Source organism: Mus caroli, unplaced genomic scaffold, assembly GCF_978045245.1.
Source record: "Mus caroli unplaced genomic scaffold, Mus_caroli_1 scaffold_8, whole genome shotgun sequence".
Taxonomy (NCBI): Eukaryota; Metazoa; Chordata; class Mammalia; order Rodentia; family Muridae; genus Mus; species Mus caroli.
This window is the reverse complement of record NW_028227263.1, coordinates 106,106,338-106,123,547: the sequence shown is the minus strand read 5'-3', so window position 1 is coordinate 106,123,547 and position 17,210 is coordinate 106,106,338. Positions and strand designations below refer to the sequence as shown.

The 17,210-nt window shown below is 39.4% G+C and overlaps 1 long non-coding RNA gene across 3 annotated transcripts in view; it reads right to left on the bottom strand.

Moving 5' to 3' along the window:
* Positions 1 to 17,210, bottom strand: part of LOC147003306 (uncharacterized) — a 176,160-nt gene that overhangs the window by 103,019 nt on the left and 55,931 nt on the right. For all 3 annotated transcript variants that reach the window (XR_015047749.1, XR_015047750.1, XR_015047751.1), the window contains one exon: positions 11,963 to 12,102. This is a non-coding gene — a long non-coding RNA (uncharacterized LOC147003306). The remainder of the gene's footprint in view (positions 1 to 11,962; positions 12,103 to 17,210) is intronic.

The following is a 17,210-nucleotide window of genomic DNA, read 5'->3' as shown; positions in this document are numbered from 1 at the left end:
AATACCAATACCTGGCCACATACTCTGAGAGAGCAAGCAAGTCCCAGCAGATACACGAATGTTGAAATAATCCTCTATATGCTACCAGATCACCACTGATTAAAGCTAGATATAAACAACAGAAAGAACAGAGAGCTTAAATTATTATGGATACTGAACAGTTTTCTACTGAATGAAAAATGGGTCAGACAAAAAGAAAGAAATTAAAAGACTTTCAATGAAAATGAATAAACAGAATTCTCAAACATGTGGGACACATGATAGCATGCACAAGTGATCCCAAAAATTCTACCAGGGAAATCCAACAGTTGACAAATACCTTCAGTGCCATATATGAATACAAAAGTAACTAAAAAACAAAACAATAACTTTCCTATATGCAACCAATAAATAGGCTGAGATCAAATTAGGGAAACAACACCCTTTACAATAGCTATAAGTAATATGCAATATCTCTAAACAAGCAACAGTTAATCCAAATGATAAGAACTTTCAAGCTTTGAAGAAAAATTAGAAGAAGATGGAAAGATCCCCATGCCCACTGATCAGTAGGATTAAAACAGTAAAAATGGCCATCTTACCAAAAGCAATGTGCAGATTCAATGCAATTCCAAGAAAATTTTGACATATTTCTTTACAGACCATGAAAGAAAACTACTTAACTTTATATAGAAAACCAAAAATCACATATAATATCTACAACAACCCTGTACAATAAAAGAACTTACAGAGTTATCATCCTTCCTGACACCAAGCTGTACCACAGAGCAATAGTAATTAAACTACATTGCATTCACATAAAAACAGACAGGTTGATCAATGGAATTGAATTGAAGGCCAAGAAATAAACCCACACACTAATTTTTGACAAAATTAGACAGTAGAAAATAGGAAAGCATCTTCAACAAATAGTGTTGATCAAACTGGATATCTGCTTGTAGAAGAATGCAAATAGATCTATATTTATCTCCCTTTCCCAAACTAAAATTCCCATAGATTAAAGACTTCAACATAAAACCAGATATACTAAATCTGATGAAAGAGAAAGTGGGAGATATATATATATATATATAAGAGAAAGTGGGAGATGTATATATATATATATATATATATATATATATATATATATATATATAATCGTTATATACCCAGAGAGGACAACTTTCTAAACAGATCACCAAGACCTCAAGCATTAAGATCAATAATAAACATTTTAATTTATAATAAATTAACCTCACGGGACCTCATGAAACTAAAAATCTTTTGTAAGGCACCATCAAAAGGACAAAATGGTAGCCTGACGAATGGGACAAGATCTACACTAACACTCCATCCAACAGAAGCTTGATATCCGAAATACATAACTCAATATAAGAACTCAAGGAACTAGACACCAACAAGTCAAATAACCCAGTTAAGAAATCGAGTATACATTGAAAGGCTCCATCCAGCAGGCGATGGAAACCAATGCAGAGACACATAATTAAGCATTAGAATAAGCTCAGAGAGTCTTGTGGAAGGGTTGGAGGAAGGACTAAGAAGACCCAAGGAGAATGGGAGCTCTATAGGAAGACCAAGAGTCAACTCTCCTAGATACTTGGGGGCTCCCAGAGACTGAACCACCAACCAAAGAGGGAGCATGGGCTAGGCCTGGGTCCACCACACATATGTAGCGTGGAGTTTGGTCTTCATGTTGGTCCCACAACTAGTAAAGCAGGGCCAGCCTTTTAACCTGTTGCTCCCCTATGGTTCCCATTCCCCTGGCTGGGCTGCCTTGTCTGGCCTAAGTTAGGTAGGATGTGCTTGGTTCTGCAGTGACTTGATGTGCCAGATTGTAGTGGTGCCTGGGACGGGGGCAACTCCTTCTTGGAGTAGAGAGTAAGGGGGAAATGGGTGGAGAGGGAAGTAATATTGTGATGTGGAGTGAATAAATAAATGAAAAAAAGAAAAAGATGTATGAAACAACAAGAAAAATGGGGTATAGATCTAAGCAGAGAATTTTTGACAAAGAAATCTCATATGGGTAAGAATCCCTAGCAATCAGGAAAATGCAAGTCAAACTACTCTGAGATTATATCTTACAATGATAAGATTTGTCATGGTAAAATCTCAAGCAACAGATAATGCTTGTGAGGATGTGAAACAAAGGGAAAACTCCTACATTGCTGGTGGAAGAGAAAACTTATAAAGCCACTTTGGAAATCAATTTGGTAGTTTCTCAGGAAATTGGGAATGGATCTACGTTAAGACTCAGTTCTACCACTCCTGGGCATATACCCTAAGGATGCTCCACCATACCTCAAGTACACTTCCTCAACTATGTTCATAGTAGCATTCTTTTAATAGTCAAAATCTGGAAACAACCTAAATGTTCAGTTGAGGGGAACTGAAAAAAATGGATAAAGAAAATGTGTTACCCTTTGTTGGCTTAGACTTTTTACAACTGACTTTAGTTAGCATTCTTAAATGCTTCAACCTCCTTTCCAGCCCATTGGTACACCTATTTAGAAGTAGTTGTTTTAGATGATTCCAGTCTTCATTGTCAGTATATCAGCAGTCCAGTCCTAAATATCAAACATAAATCAGTAGCAGTAGCCTTGTCCAATAGGCAAAGACCAAATATATATTAGTAGCAACAGTTTGATCCAGAAGAACCTGCAAAGCTCCACCAAATCTCTACTAGTCCATTTCAGTGAAGCAGAATAGAATGCAACTCGAAGTTCTTTGGTGCTTTTCTATGAAGTCATGAGAAATGAAGATCAGCAAAAACCAGCAAAGCTTTGCAAGGCAAACCAATGCAAGAGTGCTGTTCAGGGTCTATTGGGTTGTGCATACACTCTTTTCAGACATAACACATCTTCTCATGTGTCTGCCTCAGCAAAACATCCTCATACATGTCTGCCTAGCAAAACATCCTTTCACATGTCTGCTATAGTAAACCATCTTCTCATAAGACAACTTCCAGAAAACAACATTACATGACACAACTGGGTTTCCAAAGAAACCAGAAATTTCTACTTCAACTTTTCAGAAAAGCCACTGGATACAAAATTAACTAAAAAAAAATCAGTAGCCCTCGTTTATACAAACCATATAGAGGCTGAGAAAGAAATTTGTAAAACACCTTTTACAGTAGGAACAAATAACATAAAATACCTTGAGGTAACTCTCACAAAGCCTGTGAAAAACCGATATGAAGTCTTTGAAGGAAGAAATTTAAGAAGATATCAGAAGATGGAAGATCTCTCATGCTCATGGATTGGTAGGAAAAACATTAAAAAATGGTCATTTTACCAAATGCAATCTACATGTTCAGTACAATTCCATTCGAATTCCAATGCAATCCTTTACAGACCTTGATAGGGCAATTCTCAACTTCATATGGAAAAACAAAAAGCCCAGGATACCAAAAACAATCCTGTACAATAAAGGAATGTCCAGAAGCATCACCATCTCTGATTCAAAACTGTATGCAGAACAGTAGTATTAAAAACTGCATGTTATTGGAGTAGAAACAGACAGGTTGATAAGAGAATCAAATCAAAGTCAGCAAATTAACACACATACATAAGAACACTTGAATTTTGACAAACAAGTCAAACCATACAAAGCAAAAAGAAAGCATCTTCAGCAAATGATAGAAGTCTAACTGGATGACTACATGTAGAAGAATGCAAATAGATCCATATTTATCACCCTGCACAAAACTCACTCAAGTCTGAGTGGACCAAAAAGCTCAAGATAAAAAGTGACACACTTTACCATATAGAAGAGAAATTGGAAAATAGACTTGAATGCATTGGTTCAGGAGATAACTTCCTCAACAGAACACTAAAAGCTTAGACACTAAGATCAATAATTACGAAATTGGACCTCTTGAAACTGAACAGCCATGTAAGGCAAAGGACACCATCAGTGGGTCAAAAAGGCAGCCTACTAGATAGAAAAAAAAATCATCAGCCTTACAACCAATATTGGAATAACATCCAAAATATATAACAAACTCAAAAAATATAGACACCAAAGCAAATAACCCAACTTAAAAAGGGGTACAGAGGGGGAAAAGCCTCAAAGATATGGGCATGGGGCAAAATTCCTGAATAGAACAGCAATGGCTTGTGCTGTAAGATGGAGAATCAACAAATGGAACCTCATAAAATTACAAAGCTCCTGTAAGGAAAAAGACACCGTCAATAAGACAAAATCTTTACCAATCCTAAATCAGATAGGGGACTAATATCCAATATACATAAAGAACTCAAGAAGGTGGAGTCCAGAAAATCAAATAACCCCATTAAAAAATGAGGCTCAGAGCTGAAAAAAGAATGCTCACCTGAGGAATACCGAATGGCTGAGAAGCACCTGAAAAAATATTCAGCATCCTTAATCATCAGGGAAATGCAAATCAAAACAACACTGAGATTCTACCTCACAACAGTCAGAATTGGCTAAGATAAAAAAATCAGGTGAGAGCAGATGCTGGCAAGGATGTGGAGAAAGAGGAACACTCTTCCATTGTTGGTGGAATTGCAAACTTGTACAACCACTCTGGAAATCAGTCTGGCGGTTCCTCAGAAAATTGGATATACTACTACCTGGGGATCCCGAATACCTCTCCTGGGCATATGTCCAGATGTTCCAATGGGTAAGAAGGACACATGTTCCACTATGTTCATAGCAGCCTTATTTATAATAGCCCAAAGCTGGAAAGAACCCAGATGAAGACCCAGAAAGACCCAGAAAGAAATGAAGGACTTTTTAGAGTTTAATGAAAATGAAGCCACAACATACCCAAACTTATGGGACACAATGAAAGCATTTCTAAGACGAAAACTCATAGCTGTGAGTGCCTCCAAAAAGAAATTAGAGAGAGCACACATTAGCACCTTGACAACACACCTAAAAGCTCTAGAACAAAAGGAAGCAAATTCACCCAAGAGGAGTAGATGGCAAGAAATAATCAAACTCAGGGGTGAAATCAACCAAGTGGAAACAAGAACTATTCGAAGAATCAAACAAACGAGGAGCTGGTTCTTTAAGAAAATCAACAAGATAGATAAAGCCTTAGCCAGACTCACTAGAGGGCACAGGGAAAGCATCCTAATTAATAAAATTGGAAATGAAAAGGGAGACATAACAACAGATCCTGAAGAAATCCAAAACACCATCAGATCCTTCTACAAAAGGTATACTCAACAAAACTGGAGAACCTGGATGAAATGGACAAGTTTCTAGACAGATACCAGGTATGAAAGTTAAATCAAGATCAGGTTAATGATATAAACAGCCCTATATCCCCTAAAGAAATAGAAGCAGTCATTAATAGTCTCCCAACCAAAAATAGCCCAGGACCAGATGGGTTTAGTGCAGTCCTATCAGACCTTCAAAGAAGATCTAATCCCAGTTCTGCACAAATTATTCCATAAAATAGAAACAGAAGGTACTCTACCCAACTAATTCTATAAAGCCACAATTACTCTATTACCTAAACCACAAAAAGACCCAACAAAGATAGAGAACTTCAGACCAATTTCCCTTATGAATATCGATGCAAAAATACTCAATAAAGTTCTCGCTAACCGAATCCAAGAACACCTCAAAACAATCATTCATCCTGACCAAGTAGGTTTCATCCCAGGGATGCAAGGGATGGTTCAATGTACAGAAAACAATCAAAGTAATCCAGTATATAAACAAACTCAAAGTCAAAAACCACATGATCATCTCATTAGATGCGAAGAAAGCATTTGACAAAATCCAACACCCATTCATGATAAAAGTTTTGGAAAGATCAGGAATTCAAGGCCCATACCTAAACAAGATAAAAGCAATCTACAGCAAACCAGTAGCCAACATCAAAGTAAATGGTGAGAAGCTGGAAGCAATCCCACTAAAATCAGGGACTAGACAAGGCTGTGCACTCTCTCCATACCAATTTAACATTGTACTTGAAGACCTAGCGAGAGCAATTCCACAACAAAAGGAGATCAAAGGGATACAAATTGGAAAGGAAGAAGTCAAAATATCACTTTTTGCAGATGATAAGATAGTATATATAAGTGACCCTAAAAATTCCACCAGAGAACTCCTAACCCTGATAAACAGCTTCAATGAAGTAGCTGGATATAAAATTAACTCAAACAAGTCAATGGCCTTCCTGTACACAAAGGATAAACAGTCTGAGGAAGAAATTAGGAAAACAACACACTTCTCAATAGTCACAAGCAATATAAAATACTTCAGCGTGACTCTGACTAAGGAAGTGAAAGATCTGTATGATAAGAACTTCAAGTCTCTGAAGAAAGAAATTAAAGAAGATCTCAGAAGATGGAAAGATCTCCCATGCTCATGGATTGGCAGAATCAATATAGTAAAAATGGCTATATTGCCAAAAGCAATCTAGAGATTCAATGCAATCCCCGTCAAAATTCCAACTCAATTCTTCAATGAATTAGAAAGGGCAATCTGCAAATTCATCTGGAATAACAAAAAACCTAGGATAGCAAAAACTCTTCTCAAGGATAAAAGAACCTCTGGTGGAACCACCATGCCTGAACTAAAAGCTGTACTACAGAGCAATTGTGATAAAAACTGCATAGTACTGGTATACCGACAGACAAGCATACCAATGGAATAGAATTGAACACCCAGAAATGAACCCACATGCCTAAGGTCACTTGATCTTTGACAAGGGAGTAAAAACCATTCAGTGGAAAAAAGACAGCATCTTCAGCAAATGGTGCTGGCACAACTGGCGGTTATCATATAGAAGAATGCGAATTGACCCATTTCTATCCCTTTGTACTAAGGTCCAATCTAAGTAGATTAAGGAACTCCACATAAAACCAGAGACATTGAAACTTATAGAGGAGAAATTAGGGAAAAGCCTCGAAGATATGGGTGCAGGGCAAAAGTTCCTGAATAGAACAGCAATGTCTTGTGCTGTAAGATCGAGAATCAACAAATAGGACCTAATAAAATTGCAAAGCTTCTGCAAGGCAAACGACACCGTCAAAAGACAAAAAGGCCACCAATAGATTGGGAAAGGATCTTCACCTATCCCAAATCAGATAGGGGACTAATATCCAATATATATAAAGAACTTAAGAAGGTGGACTCCAGATAATCAAATAACCCCATTAAAAAATGGGGCTCAGAGCTAAACAAAGAATTCTCACCTGAGGAATACCGAATGGCTGAGAAGCACCTGAAAAAATGTTCAACATCCTTAATCATTAGGGAAATGCAAATCAAAACAACCCTGAGATTCCACCTCACACCACTCAGAATGGCTAAGATAAAAAATTCAGGTGACAGCAGATGCTGGCGAGGATGTGGAGAAAGAGGAACACTCCTACATTGTTGGTAGAATGGCTACGTTGTACAACCACTCTGGAAATCAGTCTGGCAGTTCCTCCGAAAACTGGACATAGCACTACCGGAGGATCCTGCAATACATCTCCTGGGCATATATCCAGAAGATATTCCAACTGGTAAGAAGGACACATGCTCTACTATGTTCATAGCAGCCTTATTTATAATAGCCAGAAGCTGGAAAGAAACCAGATGCCCCTCAACAGAGGAATGGATACAGAACATGTGGTACATTTACACAATGGAGTACTACTCAGCTATTAAAAATAATGAATTTATGAAATTCCTAGGCAAATGGATGGACTTGGAGGGCATCATCCTGAGTGAGGTAACCCAATCACAAAAGAACTCACACAATATGTACTCACTGATAAGTGGATATTAGCCCAGAAACTTAGAATACCCAAGATATAAGGTACAATTTTCTAAACGCATGAATCTCAAGAAGAACAAAGACCAAAGCGTGGACACTCTAACCCTTCTTAGAATTGGGAACAAAACACCCATGGAAGGAATTACAGAGACAAAGTTAGGAGCTGAGAGGAAAAGATGGACCATCTAGAGACTGCCATATCCGGGGATCCATCCCATAATCAGCTTCCAAAGGCTGACACCATTGCATACACTAGCAAGATTTTGCTAAAAGGACCCAGATATGGTTGTTCTTGTGAGACTATGCGGGGGCCTGGCAAACACAGAAGTGGATGCTCACAGTCAGCTATTGGATGGATCACAGGGCCCTTAATGTAGGAGCTAGGGAAAGTACTCTAGGAGCAGAAGGGATCTCCAATCCTATAGGTGGAACAGCAATATGAACTAACCAAATCCCCCCGCCCAGGAACTCGTGTCTCTAGCTGCATATGAATTAGAAGATGGCCTAGTTGGCCATCCTTGGAAAGAGAGGCCCATTGGTCGTGCAACCTTTATATGCCTCAGTACAGGGAAACGCCAGGGCCAAGAAGTGGGAGTGGGTGGGTAGGCGAGTAGGTGGGGGAGCGTGTGGGGGACTTTTGGGTTAGCATTGGAAATATAATTGAAATAAATACCCAATAAAATAAATAAATAAATAAATAAATAAATAAATAAATAAATAAATAAATAAATGGAAAAAGAAAAAAAATCCCTGTGTAAGGTAACTAAACACCAGAAAGTCACACATGGTATATACTCACTTATAAGTTGAGTATTTGCCACAAGATACAGGATAGCTACAATCTACAACTCAAAGAAGCTACATAACAAGAGGGGGCCCAAGGGAGGATTTTGAATCTTTCTCAGAATAGGAAATAAAATAGATATTGGATAGTATATTCAAGGTTATATCTTTCTCCTCATACTGGTCCCACACTCTTAATATTGGTCCACCAAATAGTAGGGAGTATCCAGTACAAACTCTCACCACTATTGATTAACCACATGTTGCTCACTCTTGTGGACTAAGCCAAATAAGCTTTTCCTCCTTAAGGATTATGTATACTTTGTCCACATCAGTTTGAAACTAACTAGTAGAAATTATCTTTTACCTTACAGATGTATGAGAGAATCTTTCCTTTACTCCCACCCATTCTCTTTTCCTGCTCCCCTTATTCCTCACAGTTCTCAAAGAAAAAGCTGATAATTAGCCCAGACAGTTATCGGGAGAAATCAACAAGTTGAATTTGAGGAAATATGACCTATTCACCAATTCAATTTTAATATTACACTGTATTACAAACTTTCTATAAATTGCAGAATTACCACTTTGTTATTGTATGCAAGAATGTGCGTCAAACTGTGAAAGTTTGTATATGCTCAGCCCAAGAAGTGGCACTATTAGAATGTGTGGCTCTGTTGTAGTGTGTCACTGTGGGTGTGAGCTTTAAGAACCTCACCCTGGCTGCCTGGAAGCCAGTATTCTGCTAGCCATCTTCAAATGAAGATGTAGAACTCTCAGCTCCTCCTGCACCATGCCTGCCTGGATGTTGCTATGGTCATGCCTTGATCATACTGGACTGAATCTCGGAACCTATAAGCAAGCCCCAATTAAATGTTGTCCTTATAAGAGTTGCCTTGGTCATGGTATCTTTTCACATCCCTAATACCCTAACTGAGACAGAAATTGGTACCAGCGATTAGTGTATTGCTGTGATAAGTCTGACCATTTTTTGTTTGGAAGAATATGGATATGAGGACTTTGGATTTAGAAAGCCATGGAATATTTTACATTGGGATTAATGAACTATCCTAGTAGGAATATGGAAGCCTTTGTTGCTGTGAGTGATTTGAACTATGCAGACCTGGCCTAAGAGGTTTCAGTGGAAAAGAACTTCAGTATGTGGCCTAGAGATAGTTTTTGTGGTATTTTGGTGAAGATTGTAGCTACTTTTTGCCCTTGTTTGAAGAGTCTGAGGCTAAAGTGAAGAGACTCAGATTAACTGCATTGACAAAGGAAGTCTCAAAACCACCCATCATAAACTTTGTTCTCTGGTTAAATTTCATGAAGAACATTTTAAACAAGTATAGCAAACTGAGAAAAGGAAAATGTAAACTATATGGTTTGAGTATTAAAGGGGCATCAGGAAGTGAAAGGGAAAGTAACTGTGAGAGTCAATGGGAAGCCATTGTGAAGGTAATGCCTCGGCTGCAGTTGATGGCCCAGGGTCATATAAAGGAGTTAAAGTTGGCACCATAAAGAGAGCATATGAGAGACTACTGGTGAAGCCTAGTTGCAGTAGAAGAAGACAGTATATTGGAAATGCCAGTACCATTGGATAGATCACCAAGAACAGCAGTGGCAGTTCTTGGCTTAGACCTTAAACCTGGGCTTAGACTACTACAGAAAGAAGAGCTGGAAAAATCACCCCAACCCTTTGGCAATGTATGGATTCCAGACATTGAAACAGGAACTTGTAACATTGAAATTGCCTTGGAGACCCAAGATGTTTCCAGAGCCATCGAGCCATTGACTTTCTGCTGAGGAAATCTGCTAATAGGGAGTGGAACTAGCCCAGGAGAAAGAAGTTTGTTGCAGTCAACAAAGATGAAAAAGGAGTTGGAGATCTGAAGACTGCTTTGACATCAGCCATGGAGATGTAGAGTCTGGAGTGTGCCCAGATGGCTTCATTTCTTGTTTTGGGGATTACAGATATGTGATTGTATGAATCTCAGAAAAGACTTTGAACTTTTAACATTGTTCAGACTATTATAGACTCTGGGGACTTTAGAAGTTGGACTAAATGTATTTTGCATTGTGCTATGTTTAGATATGACCCTTATAGACTTATATGTTTGGATAAACCTATGGGGGTTCAGGAAGTGGAATGTGATGGTTTCTATATGCTCAGTCAATGGGGTGGCATTATTAGAAGGTGTAGCCTTGTTGTAGGAAGTCACTGTTTTTATGGGCTTTAAGAACCTCACCCTAGCTGCCTTGCAGCCAGTATTCTCCTAGCAGCCTTCAGATGAAGATGTAGAACTTTCAGCTCCTCCTGCACCATGCCTGCCTGGATGTTGCTATGCTACCACCTTGATGATAATGGATTGAACCTCTGAACCTGCAAGCCAGTCCCACTTAAACATTGCCCTTATAAGACTTGCCTTGGTCATGGTATCTTTTCACAGCAGTAAAACCGTAACTAAGACACAAACATTTCATTATTTTGGGATATACTGATAGAAGCAAAGATCAACAGAAATCAACTCCAAAAATAACTATCTCTCTACAAGTAATATGTTCAGTAGTTTATTTTGACCACCTAGAACCCATCTTATAAAGATTCTAAAACCTTCCAAAAGAGTGTCCTTATCTAGAAAAAGCATATGGAAAGCATAAGCATGGAGAGATAATTTCATATAAAAAATAGGAACTGAGATCCCACACATTGGGCACACAGTCAATGACATAAATGTCTCAGACTAACTTCTTCACCTCTTATTCTAAGACCCACTAGTAGCACCATGTTCTCATGATCAATTTTCAAGTACAAGAACTTCTGGCAGATACTTAGTCAATTCATACCATTTTTATGTAACCAGCAATGTCTCATGTTTATCTCATGATGTAAAATGTTTTTATTCTAATCCCAAACACCTCCAAAATCATGATTATTTTACATTACCCCAAAATTCAATTAGGAAATCTCCAATACTGAATGCTCTGGACATCTTAGCCGTGAACATAATAAAATGAATCTATACATGATATTGGTCATGGAGAGTGTCACAGGCCCTTTCCTCTTGTGGCCTCATAGAGTGGCTTAGCCATTTCATCAAATCTGGGGATCCAGAGTATTCAGAAACCACCTGATGCCAAGAATTCTCACACTAGGCACTGAGTCTTTGTCATGATGCCTAGAGGTTCCCTTAGAGACTTGGTTCCCTTAGAGACTTGGGACAGGGTTCTTTGCCCCCAACCCTTAAATTGAACCCGAAATACATTACTTCAGTTATACAAATCTGTGTCCTTTCAATTGAGACTCTATACCCCAATCATTGTGTAATTTTTAAGAGGACTTTAGTTGCCTTCATGTGAGAGTCTGTATCAGTGGCAGCCAGAAATAAATCATTTACATATTGAAGTAAATATGGGGCATGGCCTGTCAATACTCACATAAGTCCTGAAGGACAGCCTTGTCAAAGATGGTGGGCAAGTTCTTAAATCCTTGCAGAAGTCTTGTTCAGCTTAACTGTACACTGAACCTGTTTTCCAGATCTTGCTACTTGAAGGTGAAAAGTGGCTGGCTGTTTTATCTAGGGGAATATTAAAGAAGATGCCATTTAAGCCCAAGTCTTTGTAAATTTGCCTATTGGGTGGTAAGGAACTCAGAAGTGTATATGGATTCAGGACTGTTGGGTGAATGTCTCCTACCATCTTATTGACCTACCTCAGGTCTTGCTTGATCTAAAGTCTTTCCCTCCATGCTTTTAAACTAGTAACAAGTGTATATTCTAGTAAGACTGACATGGAATGAGGATTCTATACTCTTCAAGTCAATTAATATGGGGCTAGAAACCCTGAAGGGCTTCTCCTGACCAAAGGTACTGGCTTATTCTTACAGAGCTATCAGTAACATTCAGATATACCACAACTGGGGGTAGGTGAGAAGCTAGGTTAGAGGGTTATTTTCAGCCCATACTGGGGTATCAGGGCTCCATTTCTTTTTCTTGGCCGCTGCAGGTATTCATTCTTCAAAGAAAAGACACAGAACAGAGGTGGGTTTTCCTGGGCCACATTCTTGCTACCAGGATAAAAGTGAATTTGAGCTCCCATTTTAGTCAGGAGGTTTCTCACTAACAGTGGATAAGGGCATTCCAGAATCACCAGGAAAAGTGCATAATAGTCTTTTTGCCCAAGTCAACACACTGCTTGGTAGTGTAGGCACCCATAGAGCCTTGACTGAGGGTAGTTTGGTCATCATGGGTCACAGAGGCCTCTAGAAGACTGGATATTGAGCCTTAGTATCCAACAGAAAGTTCACTGGGCACTGTCATCTTTCTAAGTTTACTCTGGGCTCTAGAGGGGATTTCAACTCCCAATTCTTTCAATCAGAGAGTACAAGGATACACTTCAACGCTTAGAATTTCATAGGATTCTGGTGGCATTGATCTTTCCGGTGCCCCATTTTCTTGCAGTATACACATTGGTCTCTAAGGAGCCTTGAATGGGTTGGATAACCAGGCTTATTTGAGCTGACCTTGCATCAGTGGAAGGCTTTCCCCATCCTCCCTGTTGTTCCTTGACTGCCACCAACATCCATGACAATGTCTTAGCTTATTCGTCCACTGGACATCCCCAATTGTTAGCGTCTTTTAAACAATCTCCATGATTTCAGACAAATTCTTACTTTCAAAGCTTTAAAGCTTCTGGATCTTCTTGTGGATATCTGGAACCAAGTGACCTACAAAGTCCAAATTGATGGACTGTTGATTTTATGTCACATCTGGGTCAATCAGTGTGTAAGTTCTGTAGGCATCCAGGAGTCACTCCAGGAAAGTGACTGGGATCTGTACTATTTCACCCACCTTTGATACATTTGTAGGGTGCCTGGCTGTCACCTGGAGAACTATCATAAGAATCTGGTGAAAACTTTTAAGTGCTTCCTTGCCTTCAGCTGAATTGGTGTCCCAGTCAGGAATGGTCTTAGAGAAGGCAGCATCAACATCCTACTGGATTCTTGGAACATCTGCTGTCCTTTTCCGGGATCAACTTGTGGATCCCACCCAATGTGATCCTGTTCCTCTGTAGTAAACAGCATCTGAAGGAATTGTTGGATGCCCACCCAAGGAGGATGGTGAGTGAGAAATATAGTCTCAAGAAGAGAAATCAAACCTGAGGTTTCTCAGAAAAAGTGGGATTATCAGCTTTCCAGTTATAAATATCACAGTTGGAGAAGGACTGGTAGACCATAAAAGGTGTCTCATGTGAAGCAGAGGGAAGTGCTATGATGTGCAGGGAAGGTGCTTCCACTGAGGGATGGAAGGAAGTGCCTGACCTAGTATGGAAGGAGACAGTCAAGTGAGGAAGGGTAGGGAGAGCTGAGGGAAGAGGAGTGGCCTGGCAGAGGTGTGAACCTTCTTAGAGTACTCAGTAAGGAGGAGGCAGAGGATCTTTGTCACCCAATAGGGTTAGGATTGGAGAACCTCGTTTGATGCACTCTTGGACAGCCTCCTTAATGGCTTAGATAATCGCCATTGACTGTATGATCTGGTCCTGAAAATTCCCAGAAAGTGCAGATGCCTTCTCCTCCTCTGTGGGTCAAAGAGAAGAAAATGTCAGGCCATGACATAGTTGATCTGATCAGGGTCTCCCAGGGTAGTGGAGAAATAAAGCTTGTATGGGAAGAAGAAGAGCAGAGTCAAATCAGCCCTCTGGGGTACAACCAGTACAAGAGATGGCCATTTAAATTCATAGAGTATAGAGCCTCCCAGGAAAAACTTGGGTATCTAAAACAGCAGTGGCCTTTTGGAAATTTTTGAAATGGCCCAGAAACGTTTAAACAGGGGTGTCCAGACTTGAGGAAGACTGGCTCATAATGAGGAGTGAAGAAGAATAGCAGAATGAAGAATGGGATGAAAACCGAAGTAGAGAATAACAGGACCAAGAAATAATGAGAAAGCAAGACGGAAGCTGTGGCAGAAATGGGAGTTAAGGAAAGGTATCTGGTTGGGCTTCCCTCCCAAGCGTAAAGATGGAGATGGAGATCTGTGCCCTTCTGCCTAATGGAGAATTAAGGCATTCCAAGTCTGATGGCTTGAAGAGCAATACTGCCTCTAGTTTCTCTTCTTTGATCCACCAAAGGGTCTAAATCACTAGAACAAAACCAATTCCCTCCCGCTAAAAAAAAAAAAAAAAAAAAAAAAATCAGAAGGGCCAACTGGCTTTTCGGTCCTCATTGATACTGAGTGAGGGGTAGTAGATGGTCTGACACTTTTCTGGACAACACACCACCAAATGCTGAATGAGTTTCAGCATTAGTTCCACAAATCACTCAGGCAGTGATCTCAGTCAGATATGTTTCGTTTATTGAACACATATTCAAGACAGCTTAATCAATGACACAGCCAGGAATAGGGAGCCAAGATGCAACCATTGGCAGTTAGTTTTCAGGGCCAGTTTTTACATAGGGAAATTATAAACAGGTACATTTGAAGCATTTAAGCTATCTAAACAAAGTAGTGTTATCTGCTATTACAGGTGATTGGGTGAGTAAAGGCGGTGAGGATAAGCAATTTTCAAAGTCCACCAGGCTCTGTGACAAAGGACAACAGTAAGACTTTATGGTCAGGGCAAGAAACATTAGGACAGGTTAAGATCATAAGCTACAAAATGAAGGTTGAGGCAACATGTCAGAATTATTGTCAGGTATTAAGATTTTACACTAACATACATTTACAGAACATTTCTTCCAAACACATATGCCCTCATTTCTGTAACACATAGTTCTTTCTCTAAACTTGACCACATACTCTTGACTCAAAGCAAGAACCAACAGACACAAGAACATTGAAATAACCTCATGGATCCAACTGGAACACCATAGATTAAATCTAGATTTAAACAACAGAAACAGCAGAGAGCTTAAAAACTCATGGAAACTTAATACCTCTTTATTGAACCAAAAAAAAATATGTCAAGACAGGAAGAAAGAAATTAAAGATTTACTGGAATTCAAAAAAAAATGATAAACAGTATTCACAAACTTGTGGAACACAAAGCAGTGCTAAGAGGGAAGTTCATAGTAATGAGTGACTACATTAACAAAATGGGGGGGGGGCTATCACTTCCATGCTAACAACAAACATGAAAGCTGTAGGCTTAGAGTTTTCAAATCCTACTTTAAAGCATGATTCTTTAACTCTTCAATCTGCCTTCTAGCCCACCACCTAAAAGGGGTAGGTAAAAAGAATGAACGGTTAATAGGAAACTGGTTATGGGGCTGCTGAGAAATATTTTGGGGAGGCAATTCCAGTCTTCACTGTCAGCACTCCAGTCCATTTGACAAGCACCAAAAATCCAAATAAGTGGCAAGACCTTGATCCAGAAGAAAACTGCAAGATTCAGACAATCAGCAAGAGTCCACATACACAGCAAGCAGCAGCAAAAATACCACCAGAAGTTCTTTTGGTGCATTTCTCTCTACTAAGTCACAGTAAGTGAAGATCAGCAAAGAAAGCAAGGAGAACCAATGCAAGAGTGTTGTCAGGGGAAAACAGCATTATAAAAGAGGAATGATAACCAGCAACAAGATCCAAGATGAACCAATGAAAGTTCTTAACACAGTGTTTGTTGGGTTATACTTACACTCTTTTCAAACATGATGCACACCTCAGGTGTCCACTCCAGCAAAACAAACATTCCCATTCACCAGGCAACATCCAGAAAAATACCATGTGTCTATTCATATCAAAACAAGGCTGTGGCAAAGAAAAAAAGGTGCTCAATAACCAGAGAGGGCCCCATAGCTGAAGAGAAAAATTACACACTCTCTGATTTTTGAGATGTTGGGTGGATGGAAACATGAAGCCTTCACTAATACATTGTACAGGCTTCCCAATATAAAGAAACTCCTGATGCATAGGACACTGAAAGAGAAACCTGGAGACAAAAACAACAACAAAACCCTTGACCTAAAACCTGTCGTCCATACAAAATGTTCTAGGGCAATGGGAGCAATAAACTTGTGTGAGTGGGCAATGAACTTCTGATTTGTGCAAAAAAAAAAAATGAATAGAACTAGAAAAAATAATTCTTAGTGAGGTAATGAAAACGCATAAAGACACCTGTGGAATATATGTACTACAATCACTAGATCCTGAGAAGCTGGGTAAAGAAGAGGGGTCTAGATAAAGGAACACATGTGTCTCTTGGGTATAGAGGAATAGAGTGGAATGTAAAGGTATAAAGGGAAGGATGGAAATGAAAATGATGGATGAGATGGTAGGAGATAAGGGGTGGATGGGGAGAGTGTAGGAAGTGAAAACAGGTATAGAGAAGCTATTACGGGTGTGATATGTGAGCACACTGAGGAGAAACATCCTCAAATCTATGAAGAGTATCCAAATAAGGCGTTCTATTAATGGGGGTACTAAGTCTTATCCCATTTCTTGTTCTGGTAAGACTTCCAGTGGAAAAATTACTAAAGTTCTGTTGCGGTTTTGCCAATATGTCCCATGTAGATTAACAAAACCAGGCTGTTGCTAAGACAAAGGGGTGCTCTCTATCACCAGAGAAAGCCCCATTACTGAAGATAACATCAACACACTCACTGAACATCGAGAAGTTGGGTGGGTGGCAACATGGAGCCTTCACCAATACATTCTAGTTCCCTTGCAATGCTAAGTGACTCCTGATGCATAGG